At 33.2% G+C, this 15,173-nt stretch overlaps 1 protein-coding gene across 1 annotated transcript in view; it reads right to left on the reverse strand.

Annotated features, from left to right (window-relative positions):
• The window catches only part of LOC135849361 (monocarboxylate transporter 5-like), a 29,506-nt gene extending 15,146 nt beyond the window's left edge, over positions 1 to 14,360 (reverse strand). Inside the window, exon 1 of the mRNA XM_065369753.1 lies at positions 14,142 to 14,360. The gene's annotated coding sequence lies outside the window, so the exon portion shown is untranslated. The remainder of the gene's footprint in view (positions 1 to 14,141) is intronic.
• Positions 14,361 to 15,173: the final 813 nt, after the last annotated feature.

The following is a 15,173-nucleotide window of genomic DNA, read 5'->3' on the forward strand; positions in this document are numbered from 1 at the left end:
TCTAGATATTTCAGTTTTTAAGAAGAGAGAGGGGAGGGGGGTTTAAAAAAATTCAGTATTTTTCGTTTGAATTTCATATCATCCAATTAACAATTTTTCTGAAAATCAAAGTTTCAAAAGTAGAGAATAAAAAATAAAAAATTGTAATGATTACAAAATGGAAAAAAGACTGAAATATTTCAAGCCATAAAAAGGGGATAATAAATAAAAATTTTAAAGTATGGTCAAGAGATGGGTAGTAAAAATCAATACTTTTTGGTAATTTTTTGGGAAAATAAAACAGGACAGTATCAATCAGAACAGAAAATGTTCAAAAAGATAATTCAACAATCTCAAGATAACAGGACAGGACACAGGTGAGCAAAAAATAGGATAATCTAGATTATTTCTTCTCAAATGTTCAAAAAATCTTCTCCCAAATTTTCCAATTTTCAACATTTTTTTCATTGATTTTACCTACGTCGTAAAATTGACTTTTCAAGAAAAATGTAGAAAACAATGTTATTGTTTCAACTTCGTGATGGCTTTATGGTAATTCCACATTAGGTATAACATCACTTTTCAATTTTCATAAATCAAAGTTTATATGAAAGTTGTACCTAAAAAGGGCCGAAGAGGAGCTTTCAATGAATTCCCATGAAAATGACCAAAATTACGTAAAAATATTATAATCTGGGTTCTTAATTTTTTGGAAAATTTCTTTCATATAATTTATGAAGGAAGGAAGGAGGAGAAGGGGAGAATACAGGAAGAAAGGATGAAAATAAACACCCTAATTGAATTTAATGACTGTGATTTTCAGAATAAAAAGTGTCCATTTTTGTGAGTTCATTTCCGTAAAAAAAAGCAATAAAATTGCAAACATTTAATTAAAATTAGGTCAATGTCAATTACAAAAAGTAGTGAGGAGGAGGGCTGACACCTCACTAAGAATGTACCAAAAAAAGTCACGACATCGAATATTCATCAGATTGCAAAATTTTAAACAACTTTTCCAGTAATACGTTTGATATAAACAATTGAGGAGGGCCTTAGTCAATTTTTTTGTTGTTCTAATTTTTACAATTCTGAATTATACTTAAAAAATTTTTTTTTATTAATTCCACCATATTCAGTGATATTGAAGTGTTCTTCCATGAAAAAAAATTGCTTACAGAAAAACTGTTTAAGTCTATTTGAACTTGTAAAAATTAGTAAAAAAAAATTACCAAGGCCCCTTTTCCATGAAGCCTCTCCATTTTGTTCGATGAAACGCGATCAAGCCTATTTCAGTGATTTCTTGAATACAATTTTCATCATTTCCGGAGAAGGGATGGCTTTTAGAGGGTTTTTGATTAAAGACAAAATTTTTTCGTAATACATATGTACTTCAATCTACTTTTTTGGATTGATGAATTTTTCACGAAGATGCTAAGATTGAAAATTAAAGGTATTTTTAAAAAATTGGATGGATCCTCGAGAAAAAAAGGTAGAAAACAATTACAAAGTTACCCTAACTGACTCGAGCTTAGACTATTCTTTCCATCGTGAGTATCAGTTGAATAAAAAATGACAAACAAACCTCACATTGTACCACTCCCTCTTCCGATGCCTGAGGAAAAACAAATCGTATCCCTCATTGTAGTACGCACATATCTCTATCGTCTATGGCACTATCGAACATCTCGTTGAATAAAAAATGCCACTTCATATACCTAAGTATCTATAGATACCTACGACGTATAAATAAAAAAAACCATAATGTAATTCTAAGAAGGCGCTAATTAAGATCGGATAGCTCTCGGTGACAACCTCCATATGCATGTACTTCGTCGTGAAACGAATTCCACACCGAAAAGCCTCATTAAATGGCAGACTGGCCGGTAGCTCGAGGAGGAATGTGCCAACGAGAGGGACCTGGGCTTATCGAGGAACCCATTAAATAAATAATATATTACGTATTATCGCAGGTCATGGCGTGAACGTTGCAAAATAAATTACAAAAATCAAAAGAAAGAAAAAAAAAGGTGACAGAAAAATGGAAAAATGTACCTATTTGTAGATAGGTATTTTATCATTTTTTATACATACGTATTTTCTGATGGGTAGCGATTTTTCCTCGATGTTGCACTATTCGTGTGTATAGTACTCGTAGTAATTCCGCAAGTTGACGACCTTATGTGACGTAGTATGACCTATCCTAAACCGGCGATTAGCTCACGTTCTCGTGAATTGTCTCGTAAACCAGTTTTTAGCAACCCCTAAGGCGGGCTTCTGATTACCTATTTTACCCGAGCACCGCCGCACATACGTCTGCTCTGCTGCTAAAGTGTATCGTATCGCCGCAAAATGTATCTCTATAACTATGAAAGAGAAAGGTCGATCGTGGACATTGTCTTCGCGGTATCAACAGTCTACACAGCTGAGAGAGATACCTTGCGCAGATTTTTAAATGATTTACGATAATGGTTAATTATAGGCGACAAATTGTACATGATTCGAGATAAATAATGGTCTTCGAGTACTACTATAGAGGTATAGGGCTTCATCTTCGAGAGTAAATAGCCTATGCTCCGGCTGCGCTACAGCCTAATTACAATGTCCGAGCTGAGGGCAACCTTGAATAATTTCGTTGCATCGAATTCAAACTCACTCTCGTCTGATATTATGGCCTTTTTATCTGCAATATCATTATGTCCGGGCTATGAGGTACGGTTTTATCCCCTCGAACGTTAAAAAATATATACACATAGATACTTAATAATGTGCCAATATGCAAGGCTATGCGAAAATTTTTCACTTACGTAGATGTTACGTCATTTTGTGTGGTAGCAGAGCCGCCATATCGCCACAGACACCTGTTGGCGAGCCGATACGAATACGATGCGTGCTGTCAACCCGAAAGTTTAATTACTTAGTAGTCAACTTATTTGCATAGCTAATTACTTGTCAGATGCATGGGTTTAAATTGAGTTGTAACCGTTGAAATCGTATACCTGATCATATTCCGTATACACACGTTTGTTTGTAAACCTACCGAGAAAATTATCAGTTGTAATTTTTTTTTCCAAACGAACTAAAACATTTTTTCGAATGGTTTAAATATGGAAATTATCTACATAGGTACCTACCTACTCGTGTTTTTTTTTGAAGAAGTAAATATATTTTTACATGTATGTACGTAAAAGTACTTACAGGGTGCCCTGAAATATCGAGTACCCCAAAGAAAGTTTTTCATTAAAAATATAGGTTGGCAACGTGAAATAGATGCATATTATGATTGGTGGAATTTTATCTCTCCAGTCCAACAACCAATCTTGTGCTATCATTATTATCTATCATTCACTGTGACCAACCAAAGTATTTCAGTAGAAAACTTTTTTAGGGGTACTCGATATTTCTGGGCACCCTGTATAGGGACTGTAGGTATATCTGAGCTACCTATTGTACCTTACGAGCGAGCACCTGAATTACGTATTATCGAAAGAAATCGTCAAATTGCGATTAGCGTTTGAGTACCTTAGATAAATGAAATGACGTTTTTATAAGTATTTTAAAGACCTTTGAAATTAATCTCTGTCGTACTTATTGTTTTCCGAGTGCATCTTGTACACATGTAAGAAACACGATCGAAAATACCTTCGTGTTAGAGTTCCTTTTATTCTACATTTGTTTCGAAAGTGATAATTTTGTCATCATTGGAGTTCTTATCAATTCTTGCTATTTTGAGAGTATTTACTAACATGAGATGTAATGTAAACGATAAAGATGAAATTGTGTTTTGATAAAAGGCAGTGGAGGAGAAAGGAAATGAGTATCGAACGACACAGTAGAGGTACTGTAGGGCAATGACACTAAATTTTTTCAAACAACGACCTTGAAATGCACTTCGAAAATTTGAAATCACTGTGGAGATATTGAAACGAAAAATTCAAGTAAGTACATACATATTGAAGAACATTGAGACCCCTCAACCAAATTTCCTCTGAAAATGAGCGTTCTACATATTTTTAAAAATTGAGCAAATTGGAAAACCGGCAATAAAAATATTTCGTCTTTTTTTCTCGTAAGTAATCAAAATCTTTTTTTAAGAAATCTAAAATTTTTACATGAGAATTGAATTTAAGCCAAAAGACTTGAATACTACGTACTTACGCTTTTCTAAATTATGTGTAATAAGTCTCCATTTTACGTAGATTTACAAATACATACGAGTTGAAAATTGGTTAGATATGTACCTATAAGCTTACTTTTCACCGCTCACAAGGGAGATGTCCCAATTGTTGGAAAATTTTTTGAACCATGCATAATCGAAAAAACATGTGAAGTTACATCACCTGTCAAACTTTCAGGAGCTGGAGTGCATTTTTTTATTTTTGGTGCAATTTTCAAGATCAAATTGTGAGCTAACTAAAAACACGAAAGAATCCAAATTTTATTAAATTGACCAACTTATGTATATAAAGCAAAAAGATTCGGTGTGTACACATGTATCCTATTTCACGTAATCCCCCCCCCCATCGATTGAAAATGGTTTCGAAACGAGATTTTTGAAATATGAATGTTCCACAAAATTTCAGCCCATAAAGTTGAATAGCTGAAATTTGCTTTACACCTTTTTTTCAACATGCTAAAAAGGCTGGAGATGATTTCAAGTTGTTTTGAAGCTTTTAAGACGCTTTTTGAAAATCTAAAAGCAAATTTTAGCTTTACAACCTTTAAGAAAGTCTTGTGGAAATTTCAACTTCCGAAAATCTGTTGGAGGCTCCAGACAGAACCGTCAAGAGGAGGGAGCGAAGGGCGCAGTTCGCCACGAGCCTGTGCTTTAAGGAGGGTCTGGCAAAAGAAGAACCTGTGATGAAATAAGCTTTTGCCCTCGCTCCACTGGGGCTTGTTTTCTTTTTTTTTCAAAATTGAAATTTCTAAAAAAATATCATTAACTTTGAAGTTTTAAAGTGAAAAAATAAACTTCTCTTGAAATATACATTTTTAAAAGCTTTCACCCTCGCTTGGACCTATATTCTGTTTTCTTTTTCAAAATTGTCTCTCATCTGCCTTGTCTCTAGTATGATTCAAAACTGCTCACAACCTTTGGGGGGGGGGGGGGGGTGTCAAATGGAAAAAATGTCAATGTTCAGATTTCTTGGTCAATTAAGCAAAATTTTTATTTTTGGAATTTTCAACACAAATTTCTATAATTTAGCTGCCAAGTCAGAACTAGATAAACTAAATTCCATCAGAAATCACGCTCTTTGTCTCTGCATAGGTGCTTTCCGCACAAGTCCCATCTCAAAACAAATGGCAGAAATAGGCACCACCATACCTATTACAAGAAAGAAGAAACCGCCTTGCTCTAAAATACTTCATAAAGATCGCTATGAATCCGTGTCACATGAATTACTTACTTCCAAGATTTTTCATTCAAGCCTTGAAAAGCAATACTCCACCTACAAACCTTTTGGAAACCATATCAGGGAATTGCTAGCCTCTGATGATATTGATCCTATCAACTCGAATGCTATTAAAAAAAGGACTCAGTCGTATAAAAGCATTATATTATATGTACCACCAAGTCCTGTCACCTCGTACTGTTCAAGCAGGCGCAAAAAAGTAATTTTAACCCGTTGACTGTATATAAATGGACAAATATTTCAAATTGGCAAATGGCATTTTTGAGGGCAACTTTTTTGGTTGCAAAATCCAGGAAACATTCTGCGCATGTGCCACTTTACTAGTGTTAGTTGCATGGTTGGTTGTGTTACAAGTGACGTCGACCAAGTAGCAACAGCAATGCTGAATTGCTGAAATGTCTCTCTCTCTCTCTCCACCTGCTATATCCTGTATCCACCAGCGCCTGACCGTTCCTGACACTATAAACATTGTGCTTGGCGCATGAGCAGAAGGTTTCCTGGATTCTGCATCCAAAAAGTCTGCTTCAACTTTGGCCAATTTTTTAACATTGGAATATTCGTCCATTATATATGATCAACGTTTTAACCAGGATCCGAATGAATAGGCCACGCCGCACCTCATTAACCCACAGCTCACTTTTCACAGAAAAAAACTCTTTTAAAAATGTCCACGTTGCAAAACATAAAACATAACAATTCAACGCATATTGGATTTGAAAGAAGATGACAAAGATCTATGCAAAAAATTATTCACTTTTTTGAAAGTTTCCAACCTATTTAAGTCAATGTTATTTTTTAAAACTCATTAAAAATCAAAAAATTACTTTACAAGATGTCTAAAATTTTTATTGGTGATGTAATTTTTTGAATTCTCTTTCAATTTATCTTCCTGTGGTTCGAAAATTGTTCTGTCAGTATAACTATAAAATGTTAGTAGGTACCTACGTTAAGCATAATTTAAAAAATTGCATTTAATTTTTTGACAAATTTTTGAAAATTTAAAATCAACTTCAACCGATATTATACATTTTTATGTATTTTTGATCACCTTTTTCGCACATTTTAAATACTTACAGAGAAAAACACCTATTACTGCACGAACTTCTTAATGAAAAACTTTCTACAAATCTTGAAAAATTAACACATAAGAGTGAGACACGTTTCACAGTCTACTCAGAGACCATTATCAATCACGAATGAGAGGTTACGAAACAAGAAATAGTATATTACAATACAAGGAGCGAAAGTGAAGTATGTTTGGTCGAGTGCAATTTTACTCGCCGAGCCGAAGGCGAGGTGAGTTAAAGCACGAGACCAAACATTTTTCACGTCGCTTCTTGCATTGTAAGATATTTTTCATTAATCATGCTACGAAAATAAGTTTTACACCCGTTTTTGGTTAAAGTGATGAGTATGACTCCTTTTTTGCATAGTAAATATATCGAATACTAAGCTTCCTAGAAAAAAACTGAAGACATTATGTCGATTGGAAATTTAATTCTCTACAATTTTCCTCGACTCCATTTTTCCGTAGAATGTTTTTTTCCGCCTCCAGAGCGCTTTAAAAGTTGAAAGATGTTCATTTTCGACCCGGGTAAACATGGAGCATTTTCGTAGCATGCACGGAGGGCGGAAAACTTATACTTTCGTAGCATGTATAATGAAAAAGATATTTATATAAGAATATAATGTGGAATTACATGTAATCTTCTACAAGTTGTGTTGAAGTATAGATGGGTTGACGTCATTCGAAACTGAAAGCTTCTGTAGGATGGTCGTTCTAATTGTACTTAAAGTAACTTAATAAATTTTTATATGTACCTACTTTTTTTGCTATTTATTTTGCTCCTAATCTCCATAAAATTGTTATTAAAAAAATGAAAATTTCAGCTCACCAATAAAATTGAAAAATATTTCTTTTAATCACCCCTCCCCCTCCCACCAAAAAGCAATATTAAATTTCTGTGGCAGACTCAGAATTTTGTTTTAATAGGTAGGTATATTGTTTTGTTTTGTTTTTTGTTGAGAAAATACCTTCCTCTAGTGTTCTAGTAATTTTGGTACCTACCTTGGGACGAAATTCCACCAGCCCCCCCCCTCAACTCAACAGAAAAAATTTGAAATTATGAAATAAAACTTTAATTTATACACCTTTAAATTTCTATGTTGAAAGCCAAACTAATTATTATCTATGTACCTACATAAAGTCTTTCCAGCGTCAGAAAAAACCTCCCCTTGTTCTTGAAAAACGTTAGCTCATCTGTAAATGGTGCGTCTAACGTTAGAGTTGACAAACAAACAAATCAACAAACAGAAAAATAAAATGGAGAAATTTTTTTGAAATTTTTGGGAGAGAGCAAAAATGGTGTAAATACTTAGGGAACGATTTTCTATTGAAATTCAGTAAATTTAGGGGGAGGGGGCACAGAAAGCGAAATTTCAAAATAAGGACCACTCTATCTCATTATGGAAAAAATAAATCAAAACTTGACGAAATTGAGATACAAGTAAGTAAGTTAGGCACATAAAAATCTTAATTTTGAATTACACATCTTACTTTTAACTTTCCAAATCGATTGGTTGCTGTCATAAGAGCTGTTTTGAAATCACCAACGAATTTTAGAAATTTTTAGTTCTAAAAGATCAAATGCATTTAAAAGGGGCTCAAAATGGAATTAATTTCTCAAGAATTCAAATTAGGTAGGTACCTAACCGTTTTTAGGGCATCGACTACTGATTCACCTAATGGGAACAATGTTCTAAAATTCATTTCTGAATTTCTGGATACTGAGAAATTAATAAATGTCACTGAAGGCTCTAGGAGCTTTATATAACAGATTAAAACCACCATCGATCGAATAATAGAAGGTTGGAGATGAATGAACGCCTTATTTCGTTTCATTAAGTACTTAATTTCATTTGATCAAATTATGACTTCTTCAACGAAATTTCATTCGAATTTTCAAAGATTTAGTTCAAAAAGAAATTTGAAAAATGGAATTCAGCATCTGAATTTCAGTCTTGAAATTTTTCGGCTGATTAATAATACCTTTCTTGTTGAAATAAATCGTGCTATTTTTCAAAATAATTTTACTTGTAATTTCGCCTACCATCCAACGCAACTTCTCTCTCATTATCTTCTTATATTTTTAAAAATTTGAATAAAATTCAACGACCTCCCAAAAAAATAAGCTATGTATTAATTTATTCGTTTCTTAATGTTTATCATCATACGTTACCCCCCCCCCCCCTCCCCCCAAAAATGCAGAAAAAACTGCACTCAACATTAAATTATGTAAATATTGTGGACATTCTTTAACATACCTACCCATCTTTCCCAAACATGAAAATTCTGAAGAAAAAAAGCAGTCGTGGTATCTTTCCATTTATAAATTCATTTAGGTATAGGTACCTACATACAAATATGAAATTATTCAAATACAAATTTATGAATTTCATTATTACCACGGATGACCACATTCGCATACCGCGTGTGAAACTAAATCCAGTCCAATACACGTGATCATGTTCAAATAAAACCAGTCGAACCACGATACCTCCGGGCGGAAAAACCCTTTCAGTATGGGAAGAAGATTCGATCACAACCAATATAGTCGCGTTGTTGGGCAGCAAACATTGTTAAAATAAACATCGTTTACCTGTTAGGTATAGGTTTAGGTAGGTAAGGTATACGGCCAGAAGAGGAGAAAAAAATTGTGTAGGTTAAACTCGTTATCTTATAACTAATCGTTGCGGCACACTACCCGAATCAATAATGTTAATGCGACACCGTATACTTTTGGTAGGTATATTTGCATTTCCGATCAAATAAGCAACTTTTTACTCCGTCATAGAAATAATCGGTCATGTCTTTTAATTATTTCCATAACAGAACTGTCGTCTCTCGTTGACCACGGCGATATATTTTTGGTTGGGTTGACCTTTATTATTTTTTTTTTTTTGTTGTTTTCAATCGCTTATTGAAAGCGTAGGCGATGAAGAGAAAAATTTCCGAAAGAGGTGGACATTAAGATGGGAGAAGGGTTGATTGAAAATAAATATCGAAAGAAACGATTTTATTCGACCGAATGATTGATTTGAGAGAAGACCAGCGTAAATGAAATTATATCTAATGGTCAAACTACGATAGCAAATACAAATAGTATCTCGAAGAATTACGAATGCTAATGAATTGTTTATCGATGAATAAATCAAGAGTCGATGAATTTTTAATCATTGCACGATGCACACGTTTATTGTGTTAAACCAGCTGTTGAGTTCATCATTCATGTACCTACCTGTATATGGTAGATTATCGAATCAAAAGCACCGATTGATCGGAGTCAAGACTCTATTATTTTAAATTTTAAGAAAAAATTTCAAAATTGGTTTCAGAAAAATCAACATTTATTAGCAATGCACAAAACAATTAGTAGATTGGTTATTTTAATGATGGTTCCTTTGAAAATAAATTCTCATCAAAAATAAAACTTCGTGCCTCACAATGTTTCAGTATCTAATATTTGAAAATATTCTAGGTGACTGTTTTCTCACATGTAATTCCATTCTTGCGAGTGGAAGCAGAAGCCATGCTGCATAAAAAGTCATTAATAGTTTTCTCCTAATCAGGGACAGATATGTTTCGAGAGCAAAGTGGTAATTTTCCATTAGAACTTTGTCCTTCACCTTTACCTTCTGATTTAACATGTTTGAGTACTTTCGATCGAGTTCTTGTGCATATCACGTAAATATCATTAAGTCAGACAGAAATTATGGCAGTAAGGATGGAAAAAAGACATACATCATAATATCAATGAAAAGAAAGCAAAAGAGCTTCCACGTGAGTTTGTTTTGACTTGTCTGTCTACCTTTTTGGGTTTGATTTTTTGCGGAGCCTACAAAAACCAAAATAGACTCAGAGCAAATTACGTCTTTTCATGCCTTTAAGGGTAACTTGTCAACCTCCCTTCTCTCTTATGCCTTTTTTAGCCCCTAAAAACTTGCTCTAATGAGTTGCCAATGGAATGTAAAAATTTGTAAACACTGGAAATGTGTTTCAAGAGAGACATTTTTTTTTTGGGGGGGGAGGGTAAAAACTGGGCTGTTACCCCTACTTTGTGAAAAAATTATTTTTTTGATCAACTATTTATTTTTGAGAAATAAAAAAATCTGAATTTTTCAACAAATTTAAGCCTCTTATTTCTCGGACCCTCCAGAACATCGGGACCAGAAATTTCACACCTTGCAAGGAGACCTCACGAGTGCAGCTACCCATTTGGTACAATTGTTTTGTTTAAGTAAGAGTACCCCTAGATTAGTCCACCGCAAAATTTGTAGCTGCCCAATTGCAAAACTGTGGGTCTCACAAGGGCTCAAAGGTATCAACTATCAAAACTTTGATTTTTGGCCAATTCCACCAAAAAAAATTAAAAATGAGCCTAAAACAATCAAATAGTGATTCCCTTCATTCACAGGGTCCATAGGGCATTTTTTGGGCTCAATATTTTTAAAAAATTGCCCAAAAATGGTCGAAAAATGTAATTGAGCAGCTTTAACTTTGTGACTCATCTTTTGCAGTCACAAGTCGAGTTTTTTAGAGTTCGGGTGCGATTTTGAGTCTGCGCATTCGAAAATGGTATTTTTTTGAGCTTAAAATTTTTGGAAAAATTATACGAAAATGGTTGAAAAATGCAATTGGGTAGCAACAAATTTAAGAAACGTCTTTCCTAGTCACGAGATAAGTTTCTTGGAGTTTGAGCACGATTTCGAGTCTGCGTATCCAAAATGGTATTTTTTGAGCCCAATTTTTTGAAAATGTTGGGCTCTAAAAAATTCTATGAACCCTATGATTTTTAGAAGCTTGATATCTGAGGAATATAACTATTTTACTGTTTTAGACACATTTCATTTTTTTAATTTTTGGCGAAATTGGCTAAAAAATATAAATTTTGAGAAGTTTGGACCCCTGTTGGACCCGTAGTTTTGTGCGTGGGCAGCTACAAATTTTCAGATAGTCATATATTACAATTAAGGGCCATCTTATTTTTAAAAAAAAAAAAGATCAAATTAGTTATTGTACGCTCATGACCTTGTCAGCTTCATTCTTTTCACTGTCCTGATTTTTTTATGGTTTTGTGACCCGTAAACTCTGATTCCATTGAAATATGCTCACTGAAAGCGCATTTCATTCACACCTCGGATCCAAATTTTGAAGCACCATAGATGATTTTTCGATTTTTTGCAAATTTTAGAAAATGATTAAATAAAATAGCTCTTTTGCAAAAAGAGTAAATCTCGGAATCTTGAGATGGAAATCAGTGAGGGTAGTTCATCAGAGTTGATTTTCCCTGAATCGATTCTGGCCCATTTTTCAGCTGATCTGAAGCCTCTAGTAAAAGTTGACTTGTCTCCAGTACCTAATTTAAAATTGCTCGAGAACATGTTGTAATCATTTTCAGCGTTCAAAAATTCAATTCTATCTTGAAAAGTGTATTTTTTAAACAAATTAAAAATCTCGAATTGAAATTTAAAAAATCCAAAATCGTATATTTCAGCTGAAAATTACTGAAAACTTCCTCCACTCCTGTTTCAGTTGGCTCCATTTCTCCATCACTCAATTTTAGCCTCTTTCAAGCGAGTCTGAACACAACGAATCACGAATTTGAGGTGACGAATTAAAAATGTAAGTATAGACCCCACTCACTTTCTGTCATAAAATAAAAGATTTTATATGATTTCAAAATCACCCAATTTCATTTGAAAATCGTCAACTGAAGGTTCCAGATCAGATGGAAAATGGTTTCAATCGATTCAGGGAGTCGACTTTGGGGTACAAACTGATTTTTAGTTTTTCAACTCGAGACTCATTCTCAGATAAATTTGATTATGGATGAAAAAACTAGAACTTGAATTTCTAGCAAAAAAAACTGAAAACTAATGGAGAATTTTTTTTGGAAAACACGAATTCATTATTCATAGAAATTCATATTCAACTACCTACTTAACTGCTTCTGAATTTTCGGAACCAAGTTTCCACGTGATACATCTATGTCTTTACAATTTTTTCCAACAAGAGACGAAAAAAAATTACCTAGTAAGTACTTACATTATTCTAAGAACTGATGCAGAGACATACATAGTTTCTTCGCCATTTAGTAACCAAACATACATGTCCATTCAATTATTCTTTAAATATGTAAATTATAAATCTGTCGAGCAAAATTTTGTATAAAATTAAGATAAATTCGTTTCTTCTCGTGGGCAGCCATCCCATATTTAATGGAATAGTACAAAAATATACGTAGAAACACAGCTCAGAAATGGATTTCCCATACACGAGAAAAAATAAAAACCGCTCACCGAAGGAGGAACAATTAGAAAGAAATCTTCGAGCGAGGAAAAAAAAACACCTAATGTTCGAACCATTTAACAGGTTTTTAGCATTATGAAGAAATTATACCTGCACTTATGTAATTGTCAAGGTTAATAGAAAAAAATTTTCATCGGAGTACGTTCGCATTATAATTATCACCGAGAATAATCTGAAATATCGATTAATTATCAAGTATTAGGATTATTCATTGCTATTGTGAGGTTTTATCGAGCGGAAGAAAAATGTGCTCGGATTGGTTCTAATAATAAATGAAAATTTTGATAAAATCTCGAGCAAATCCTTAAGCACTCGTACCCAGTTATTCGTGTGCAATTTTAGTGCATTATGTCGATGGTTTTTTTTTGGGGGGGGGATTGGGAAATTTTGTTTGATGGATTATACTGTAATCGTATTAGCAGCGAATTTATTTATATCTTTCTTTTCTACTTATACACTCGTGAATATCTATTTTTGCATATGTATCTACCCACCTGAGTAAATAAGGATTAAAGTAAGTATGTTTTAAAAGGAGTTTTGCGAGAAAACACTTAGAATATTGTTATCATTTTTTGCTTAGTTGTAGTTTACATACCTACTGTGTTCGTTTTACGTCTTATATAATCAAAACACTTTTTTTTTTTTTTTTTTTTTTTGTTAAATAAAATTAGAAACCAGAACTGTATGATGTTATTTTTAAAACTTATGTTCAAAGAAAAAAAATGGAAACAGGTAGTGCATATTTTTCAAAATTATACATAAGTAGTAAGTAGCTATTTATCCTTCAAAATTGGTTCTTCTTACTTTTTTTTTTCTTTTAATAAGTAGGTATTAAAATTAAAACCCAGAACCACGAAACAGTTTCAATTTTAAAACACAAACTCGTAGAACAAATTAATTACAATTTTTCTGAATTTGGTAAACTCTTTAAAATTTAATAATAAATTTTTTCATATAATTTTCAACACAAATTGTTTAGAATTTCAGCACTGAAGTCTCTTCTATGTATAGTGAATTCAACAACAGGTAGGTAAACATGTAAACAATCAATATGACTTTATCTACGTCTTAGCTCAGCAAGAAATTCCGAATACTGCTTTCTCAGCAAATTTACTAGTGAGACTGAGCGTATTCTCATGAAAATGCTACAATAAGAGGAACAAGACGTAGTGTAATTCGAGATTGTGATTCAGGAATTCGTATGATAACACTAACAATATAAAAATATTTGCTCGATGTGCAACATGGAATAATAAAATAAAAAGATAAACAACAGCTGCCTTATTGAAGTATGTAAAACAAAAGCTCATATCCCAGAAAAATTTCCAAATGACCAGAAAAAAACAACCATTAATCGCAAAGTGAGTAAACGTGAAACTTACTGTAAATTTTCATATCCACAGGTGGTGGCTCGATGAAATTGATGAAGAATTTTCCATTATTAGATTAGATAGGCACAATTATATCATTCTTGTACAATGATTTTTTTTTTTACGAAATCGCTCGCTATCGCAAATGACGATTTTATTAATTGAATTCACATTTCGGTCGAGTGACCGTTTCGCGCCATAAATACGTTATCACTAATACCTACGAATAAATAAAATCTACGATGCGATCTCTAATAATTTATCTGTTGAGCTAGACGAGGTAACGCGCATGCGTCCCGTTGTCCACGACCGGCGTCCGTCGTCGTGATAATTTTCAAATTAAAAAAAGTTCCATGGTTTTTGCGGCGGAGAGAAAACGTTTATTATACCGAAATATTTTAATTTTGTTCGCAAAATTGTAGTAATATGGTCGTCTAGTAGGATATACCACCCCCGAGCGTCGCCTTGAGCGATTTATTTTGTAAAATTCAAGGGTAAGAGTTGAAATAGACGTGTATTTACGTATATAGAATGCAGTTATGCGGATTCGGATGCGAATGTGATTGAAATTTTAATGAGCAGAAATTGCTCAACGCTACAGATGATCTTGTGTAGGATCAAAATGATACAGCTTTTCACCTTTCAACTCGGATTTACCTATTTTGTTAAAAATAGGAATTGAAGAGGAAAATTTTGGATTTGTGGAAGAAAGAAGGGAGGGTAGGATTATGAAGATAATCGCCAGCCTGATTCTGCTGAAAATTATGAATTATGTTCTACAAATAGAATAAAAATCGATATCAGATACTTGACAGAGACAGATAAGTACTTATTTTGATTTTTAAAAAATTGAATTTTAATTGTAAGAAGTTTGTGGGGAAAAAACAAGAATAATTCACCCTTCTTCATTCAGAGTTGGCAAAAAACTTATTTAAAAAAAAATCAAAACTAATTTTTTTTTACATATTTAACATTAGGTAGTTTTGAACTTGTTTGAATTACTTAAGAGTTTAAAACGAGTTTTAAACGTTAAAGTTGAAAAAT

This window comes from Planococcus citri, chromosome 5 (genome assembly GCF_950023065.1).
Source record: "Planococcus citri chromosome 5, ihPlaCitr1.1, whole genome shotgun sequence".
In the NCBI taxonomy this organism is placed as follows: domain Eukaryota; kingdom Metazoa; phylum Arthropoda; class Insecta; order Hemiptera; family Pseudococcidae; genus Planococcus; species Planococcus citri.